Genomic DNA, 9,489 nt, shown 5'->3' with positions numbered 1-9,489 from the left:
TGGAGAAAACCTCTCCGGTTAATTTCCTAATTGAACCAGTTTCCCGATCGGACGACATGCGCTGGCGTGCACGTGACATCGTCCATGTTTCCCGACTTATCACTAGCCTCTGCCTGAAACATCTTGAGTCGCCAGGATGGCTCCTTCTCAGCGGGGGCGGTTGTGAAGAAGAAGATGTGCCTGCAGCGAGCAGCATTGCCAACGCCCGGCTCTCTCGGCTCGTGCTTCGGTTTGCTGCTGTGCCAGTCTCTGCTGGACGGTTCATCACGCTGTCTTGCCGTTGTCGTTAACGACCAATAAACCTCTTCACATGTGTAACTTCTATTGTGAAATCATGGACAGTTTTAGAGGTCAGATGTCTTTAAAAAATACAGTAATGCTCTAAAGGCCAGCAGTGTAGTTGAGGTCATGGCCCCAGTATTTTTGTGGTGAATAGATTCTCGTCTCTTACTGCTGCACTTTGCGATTGTCACTTTGATCTAAGGATGTGTTGAATACTTTATTGCACATGGCTCACCTAAAGCAGCAGTTTTACTGGAACTGCTCCTTCCAGTCCGGTTGTTTCTTCTTAAATATTGGCATGTTATTGCATTATAACCATTTCACTTGCAGCACTCATTCCTATGTGCCAAATTTCATGCTTTTGTAGCTTTCACTTGTTTGCTACAATATGCAGTGAGAGCCGTAGCAGTCTAAAATTATAAAGCTAACCAAACAAACAATAGTTAAATTTATGGTTATCAGCACGCATTTCAGCTATCACTGGTTGCTTTTTTTCAAACATTTTATTGCAGCACAATGGCAAGCAACAGTTCAAGCCTTCAGTATAGAATATAGATATTTGAATACTCAAACTTTCAAATATTTTGTCTACAGTGTTTGCTGTTCAATTCGCACTGGCTATTGGGTCATTCCATGTGAAACATCCCAGCCCAAAATTTGATCAGCAATTCTGCTGAAAAGAAATTCTGTTGAAAGGTAATTATGGGAAAATGATTTTAGTGAAGTATTTTTGTTTAAAGAGGAAATGTGTGGTCACGTGACCGTCTTTCAAATGTGCCGGTGAAAAAGAAAAGTTGGGCAGGAATAAATTATGCATATGCAACCTTCAAACTTGGTATGGTGACACATTTGGATTTAAAGCATTATGTTGTCATTGTTCTTTCACGTGACCTCACAACTAAAGCAATATATTACTTCTACTATGGTCCCTCGAGGGACCATCCTTCTACTACAGTGTACTGTACTTTTACTGTGGCAGCGTAACCTTCCAGCCGCAAAACGTCTTTTGCTTTTTTTACCAGCTGACATACTATCTGCTCAAAATATTTCAAACATCTATAAACAAGCTTATTGATACTTCTTGTACAATATACAAAAAGTGACTTTCTGGGGAGCTTAAATCGTAAATTAAGCATCAAGGCCGTCATGCTAAGAATACACGAGACAGTTCATTATGTGATCTGATGCCTTTTATTTTTATGTGGAGAATTTTATTCCTGTGAATTTTAAGACAAAAAAATAATTTTTGATGTGCACAACCAACGTCTGGGGTAAGGACTAGGGAGTAGCGATCTCCGTCTTCCCTATAGGTCGTACGAACACTCATCCACGTGCTTGTTGTTGGTGATTTTTTGGCCTTCCATCAGGACCGCGTGACAGCGTCAGTTGTTCAAGCAAGTTCTGTATGTATATTAGAACCAACTTGCTTGTTTCTCTTGATAACTGGCTTTCTCGGCAATTGGGAAGGTAGTGCCGACGAACAAAACATGGGCAATGGTATTTATTCGCTGACTCTACTCCATTTTATCTGCCATTGATGCGTAAATCAAATGGTTTTTTGTTCTCAGGTACTTAATGTTCACAGAAAAAAAGTGCTTCATGTTTTACAAATAACAAAAAAAGAAAATTATGGCTTTCGTAACGTGAATGTTTCGTCGTTCACTTTATTTCTTTGTGATGTGTCGTCCTCTGTTGACACCTTAATCGTTAATACCAAAATACACTACATTGCCAATCAGACCGGCTTTTTCAGTTGAATCTCCAGAGTTTCTGAGAACGATGTAAGGCCAACATGAAGGGCAGAAAGAGTGGACAGTCTGAAATAATGCAGTTGTCGGGTCTCTATTACAGCTAGCACCATGGCGAATCTGGAAGTGAGCTTGATTTTTTTTTTAAATGTTAAATGAGGCACCTAAATTACTGTAATTCCCTTTGCATTGCTTTTAGCCCACAAAAGTGGTGTCTGAATGTGACCGCCATATAGCCTCTGTAAGCTTGCTTTATTGTGCCGCCAAAACCATCGCATGCACTTTTGCCATGTGAAGTGGCAAAGAAGCTTCAATATGTTGACAAGTTGTGGTCCTGCTCGTGGTAGCAAAGGTTTAAACAGTTATTTTTGTTTTTATATTGAAAGAAAGTTTCATCAGAAGAACAATGGATCTTTTTCACTTGTGGAAGATCTCGTTTCACTACCTCCAGTACTTCGCAGTAAAATGCGTGTATGGTGACTGTGTCCTGCTCCGGGCAATCTGTAATAACGGCAAAACATGGCACAGAAAGACCTCCACGGGTTCTTGGCTGGTCAATAGAGTAGACAACTGCAGCAGGGTGCACTGTGACCTGTGCATTCACTCAGTGGTATGACTGAGGCATGTTCTGAACTATAAAACTGTAATTTTCAGTGAAATACATCACCACAACAACGTCTTGAGGACTTAAACTTGACCTAATTTCTTGGAAGCACCTGGACTGCTCCTTGCTAATGAAATGATGCGTCTTCAGCTGATTGAGCTTGTCTGCAAACCTTTCAGAAAGTTCTTCTTGTCTGAGAACAATGGTTTTGAGTGAGAAGCGAACTCCGCTTATCGATTGCTGGACATGTGTGCTGTCTCTACTCTCAAAAATACGGGCGAGGCTTTGCTGAAGCAGATTCATTGCATAAGTTGTGCCGGGGCAGGATGTGCATTTGCTAAACATGCAGTCTTCATTACTAAGCCCGCGTACTAATGTAGCCAAGAGCTCTTCAGTTTGTTTGAGGCCGCCCTGCCATGGTAATCTAGTGGCTAAGGATACTCCGCTGCAGACTCGCAGGTCATGGGATCGAATCACAGCTGTGGCGGCTGCTTTTTGAATGGAGCTGAAAATGCTGTAGGCCCGTGTGCTCAGATTTGGGTGCATGTTAAACAACTCAAGGTGGTCGAAATTTCTGGAGCCCTCTACTACGGTGTCTCTCGTAATCATATGGTGGTTTTGGGATGTTAACCCCCACATATCAATCAATGTTTATTTAAGGCCGCTGGCATGAAGCATTAACTTAAAGTTTTGGTGTCTTATACACACGCACACTGTGTGGGTGCCACTACCACCAGCCAGGACACAGTGGCAAGGACGCAGAGAGGCAGATGTGGAGAACTGGCACTTTAAATTGAAGGTTCTTTTCTGTTGTTCATGTATCTCTTTAAGATTCATAAAAATTACGTTTGCCTTGCAACATGTCCTTTCAAATGCGAAGCGTTTTTTATCGAACTTCGGCGACTTTGACTGTATCCGTCTGCATCCATCCATCCATCCCGCCTACGACTATTAGCTCTCCTGGCTATAAACTTGGTAAAGCATAACATAAATATTATGATTTACATGTCATAGTCTTGCTGCTCTTGCAGTGATTTCCTTCACATTTGTTAAACTGGTATGGTATGACATGACTGCATGGCGCACATTATTGACCAGCCCTAATGTGCTAATCATGACATGCGTGTCATGTAAGAACATGCCTACATGTCACGCTCATGATGCACTCGTGGTAGTTTTGCTAGCTTCACATACACCATGTTTGGAATTACGTGACGTGAATGAATGATGATGGTATATGCAGAGTGTCTACCAACCTGTAAAACCTGGAGAAGTCAGGGAATATAGACCCTTCTGGAAAAGCCAGGGAAATTCTGAAAAACTTGGCCAGGTCATGGAAACTAATGGCAGTGTGTGCGTTCGTCACAAAAATCAGCATTATCATTGATCAAAGGATAAAAAGTCTCTCCTTTGGCTGAGAGAATAGCTAGAATAGGTGGGAAAATAAAGCAGTGCATAAGTGTCACTTCTTAGTGCAATCACGGAACGATACGCCAACCAAAAGAACACAGTTTACTGACATTTCGGCACCTCATGCGAGAGCCTTGTTCACAATAAAAGCCATAAAAAAAGGCACAATGTATTTGAAGGAATGTTAAAGAGCAAAACTATTTTTCTTGTTTTAGTGTAGTACAATAGCACAATCCCTAAAACATCATTCTTACCGTGACACAATGTTTGGCAAGTGAAAAAGTGCACAAAAATAATATGTGAGTAGGGACGCCACCGTCAGATTCCTGTACCAAACGCCATAAATTTTAAAGGCGGCTACTGGGTCCTACATAACTACTACACCATAAAAATGAAGTACATTGTCTTCTGTAGATGCCATAGATCTAGCTAGCATACGAAGTTCCAGGACATTTCCTCAAGCCTATGTCATGAAAATACAAAAAATGCATTTTGAAATTCCTCTTCACAAGCAGAGATTTCAGTGCAAAACTTAAAAATGAAACTTCAACCTTTATTTTTTCTTATGATAGTGAAAAATAAGGCATTAAAGTTCTCAGAGTGCAGTTTTTCAATTTAAACCAAGTCACTGTTTCTCTTTAGTGCCCCTTTGAGTATGCCTACGTACGTGACATAAGCCCTGAGAGTACATTGTCGAAAAGGTCCCATCACTCCTGTTCATCGTATGGGCTGTTGTCTGTATGTGAAGGGATTTCATGTGCAGGCATGATGCTATCTTCATTTTTTTTTCGAGAGCATGTGCGCTTTACAATTAGATGACTTATAGATTCCACATGTTCAGCAAAAGCATTTGAGGCCACGCACGCGTCGTTTCGCAGCATCATGTTCATGTTGTCTAATTATCCTTGAAATCGCCGATTACACCGTTGTACTGGTTGTCACAATCGTGGCAGCTAATGGTGTGAACAAGATGGGGAGAATTTCTGCTCAGCAACTTGTCCTTCGCGTTGACTATATCATTTCATAGCTTCCACATTGGTTCAGTAACTATTTAAATGTCTGTTGCATCACACAGCATACCTGACTTTCAGCGCACAATATTACTTATATAGGTAAATTTGTGGATTTGGTTTTGGCCACAATTTCGGCTTAGCTTGAAGGCCTTCTAGTTAGGCTAAAACTGCCATCAGCAGAGGCTTGCCGGACTATGTCATGCCTTTTATTTTTGTTGTTATTACTATTTTTGTTATTGGCGATGTTACGGCAAACGTCCTCAGCTACGCATCTAATGCTGGTAGTTTGCGTTTCAAGGGCAGCATTGAGTATTTTCAGCTAAATTTCTCATTTCAGTTTCTTGAGATTGTGTTCTTATATCTGTCAGTCAGTCAGTCAAGAACTTTAATATATGGTCCTGAGGAGTTTAAGCCACCAGGGTGCCCACGTGGGACATCCTAGCAGCCGCTACCGTAGGCGACGCCCGAGTCGGGGCGGGAACGTGGTGGCGTTCCGCCAGTTCTTGGGCCCTCTGGACTGCCTTAAGTTGGTTTCGGAGATTGGGGCTCCTGAGTGCCTCCTCCCAGTCGGACTCACTGGTGAGAGGTCCCTGAGGTAACGCGGGACATTGCCAGAGCATGTGCGCGAGTGAACAGTACACTTCTGTGCAATCTGGGCACTGTGAATTTATGTCTGAGTTATAATGGCTGAGTCGGCCCCGTGATGGGTACGATCTCGTTTGTAACATTCTAAAGGCTACTTCTTGCGCGCGTTCGAGTTTTGAATGGGGTAAAGGGTATCGGCTTCTGTTGTGTCGGTAGTGGGAGGTAATTTCATGGAAGGTGAGTAGTGGGTCATTAAACTGCACGTCTGGGCCCAGCTCTTCGGTGGCTGATTGATCGTCACGGCGGGTCAGTTCTCGTGCTCGATCATGAGCCATTTCGTTGAGGTTGGGTTGTTGTGGGTGAACGTCTTTGCCCATGTGGGCAGGGAACCAAGAGAGGTAGTGCGAGCCCGTATATTTCCGTGTTTGTAAAATGCGGGCTGCCTCTGGAGCGATGTTGCCGGTTTCGTAAGCCCGAATGGCGGCGCGAGAGTCTGTGAAGACATTAGTGAGTGAGGGGTCGGTCATCGCTAAAGCTATAGCAACTTGTTCGGCTATGGCGCTTGTTGATAGCCTAACCGAGGCGGCTGAGCGTAGGGCTCCGTCGCCATCTACTACCGCGAGTGCGAAAGAGGAGGAGTTACCGTATTGCGCTGCGTCGACGAATGCGGTAGAGTTGCGATTCGCGGCGGTACGGTTTAGGATCGCGCGAGCGCGGGCCAGCCGTCTGCCTTCGTTGTGTTGTGGGTGGACATTTCGCGGAAATGGGGTTACCATGTAAGTAGCTCGGACAACTCTGGGGAGGGTTACTGCGCGTTCAAGGCAGGGGTGTGGGGACATGCCGGCCTCGCTTAGAAGTCGGCGGCCTGCCTTGGAGGAGGAGAGGCGGATCACTTGGGCCGTGGTCTGGGCCTCGATCACTTCATCGATGCCGTTGTGCATGCCTAGTTGGTCGAGACGGGAAGTGCTCGTGTTTTGAGGCAAACCAAGGACTTGTTTAATGCTTTTGCGCATGAGTGTGTTTAGTTTCGTCTTTTCTACCTTCGTCCAGTTGTGGGCAGAGGCGACGTAATTGATGTGACTCATTAGGAACGCGTGGTATATGCGCAGAAGGTTGGCCTCTCCAAGGCCTCGTCTACGACCCGAGACTCGCTGAATGAGTCGGAGCATGTTCTCGGTTTTAGCTGTGATATGTTTAATTGTTCTTGCATGACAGCCAGTGGCCTCGACGAGGAGGCCGAGAATGCGTATGGAGTCCACGCGGGGTATTCGCTGCCCATCTTTGGCGTGTAGCGCTATGGGTAGATCACCTAAGGGTGTTAAGTTACGAACGCCTTGGCGAGATTGCCGGTACAGTAGCAACTCTGATTTTGTGGGCGACAAACGAAGTCCAGTGTTTTTTAAGTAGGCTTCTGTGGTATTGAGAGCAGCTTGAAGGGCTTGCTCCAACTCCGCCAATGAGCCTCCCGGGCACCAGATGGTGATGTCATCTGCGTATATAGCATGGTTTATGTTTGGGATCTCGCGGAGTTTGTCAGATAGTCCCTTCATTACTATGTTAAAAAGGAGTGGAGAAATGACTGCCCCTTGTGGTGTCCCGTTGGAACCTAATGTGTAAGTGTCGGATGTAAGTTGCGATAAATGCAGCTGAGCTTTTCGATTTTGCAGAAAAGAACGAATGTACGCCTGGAATCTTTTACCGAGACCAAGGCTGGCAATGGATTCCAGTATAAAGCGGTGTGAGACGCTGTCGAATGCTTTAGTGAGGTCTAGGGCGAGAATGCCACGAACATCTCTCGTTTTTGAGTCGAAGATCTGTTTCTTTAGTAATAGCATGACGTCTTGTGTTGAAAGGTGCGGACGGAACCCGACCATGTTGAACGGAAAGAGTTCGTGATCCTCTATGTAGCGCGATACACGATTTAGGATGACATGTTCAGCTGCTTTTCCTATGCATGAGGTTAGGGAAATCGGGCGTAGATTGTCGAAGTTGAGTGGTTTACCTGGCTTTGAGAGAAGGATTACCGTGGCCGTGCGCCATTGTTCAGGTACCTGGCCAGTTTCCCACATGTAATTAATGTCTTTTGTGAGTAGTGTGATGGCTTGGTCGTCTAAATTTCGCAACAGGCGGTTGGTTACCTTGTCAGGACCGGGGGCTGATCTGCTGTTGAGGTTGTGTAATGCCTCCCGAATTTCTGACTCCGTGAAGGGTTCGTCGAGTTCGGGTATCGTTTCGCATTCTATTTCTGGGTAGTCGGTGGGTTGTGCTGTGTTTAAGGGGAGGTGACGTTTGGAGATTTCTTCAAGAAAGGATGAGTTTGTTCCTCCCATCTTTTTGTGCGAGTGTAGGAGCCGGTCTATGGCATGACTCTGGTTGTTTTTTGTTTCGCAGTCGTCCAGCATGTATTTTAGGAGGTTCCATTTACCCCCAGTTCGCATGCGGCCGTCGACCGCCGAGCAGAGTTCATGCCATTGGAGTCGTGTGAGCTCCGTGCAATATTTGGCAATGTCTTGGTTCAGTATTGATAGACGTTTTCGTAAGCGTCTGTTTAGTCGTTGTGTTTTCCAGCGCGCGAGTATTGACGCTTTTGCCTCGAGCAAATGTGCCAGATGTGGGTCCATTCTCGGGACTTCGAGTTCTGTTTGTATTGTTTTCGTTGTTTTGGCTATGTCTTCCTGAAGTGAGGTGAGTAGTTCGATGAATGTGTTGTATTCCTTTGTGTTGTTTTTGCGGAGGGTGCGGAAGGCATCCCAGTCCGTTAGCGTGAATGTACGGGGTGGGGCTGATGCGTTGGCTGTGATTATTTTTTAGTGTCACATCCATAGAAGAGTACGTAAACGAAGGTTACACGCTGGCAATCATAACTCATCTAAGGAACCAAGATAGCTGTTCCGACCTGACAGATTTCTTGTTGACATCATATTGTTTAAATGACAGCTCATAAACTGTGGGCCATCCAGCGGGCCGAGGCCGCCGCCATAGCTCATGGGCTCGTGGCTGATAACTAGGCGGGATTATCTGCCCAGATCCCTGAATAACTTGCCGGATGTCTTCTTTTTTTTTAATAATGTTGCATCTATCTCTCTCTCTCTTAGCTGATTAAATGCTACCTCCAGCTTTCATTGCAGGCATCTGAAAACTTTCATCCTGCTCCAAGCGTTAATGTCCAGAGAAATTAAACACCAACATGCATCTGCTTGTCGAGGAAAAAAAAAGGAAGAAGATTTCGCAGTACGGCCCCGTTCTTGCGACATTGTTGTTAGTCGTTGTCAAGGCAAAGGGAACTAAATGCGCGAGTAGTAGTTATTCTTTTCGGCTGAAAAGTATATTTTAGAGGTGTATAAATTAGGTGGGGATGCAAATCAATAGTGAATACAGTAGTCCATGTCAATCTAATTCAATTCAATCTACATATGCTGAGTGTACTGGGCTGTAGCCATTATATTAAACTAGAGTGGCAGAACCCGCCGGGCTCTCGCGTCCTCATTTTACACGGATGCCACGCGAAGGCACCATTTCTAAGTTTCGTAGCAGTTTTGGTTGTGTTGTCGAACTATCAGGGGCTTTTTCAAATTTTCAGCTGCGGGTAATTCCAACTCCCGAATTTGCTTCCTGATTCTTCCAAATATCAAACAGCCAACTTGCTCACTGCCTGGCTCAGATGTTTTATTTTGGCCAGATGTACTTTTTCATATTTACCACATGTGCTCAGAACATTCTCAGCATGTGCGGTAAATATCTTTAGTTATTCTATATGAGTGCCTGACTTGAAAACTTTTTTTCCCTTGAAGGTTTGTTTTCTGTGCACAGAGTTTAAGCAGACTGGACGGTCATGGAAATTGCTTTT

Source organism: Rhipicephalus microplus, chromosome X (genome assembly GCF_043290135.1).
Source record: "Rhipicephalus microplus isolate Deutch F79 chromosome X, USDA_Rmic, whole genome shotgun sequence".
In the NCBI taxonomy this organism is placed as follows: domain Eukaryota; kingdom Metazoa; phylum Arthropoda; class Arachnida; order Ixodida; family Ixodidae; genus Rhipicephalus; species Rhipicephalus microplus.
This window is presented reverse-complemented; position numbering follows the sequence as displayed.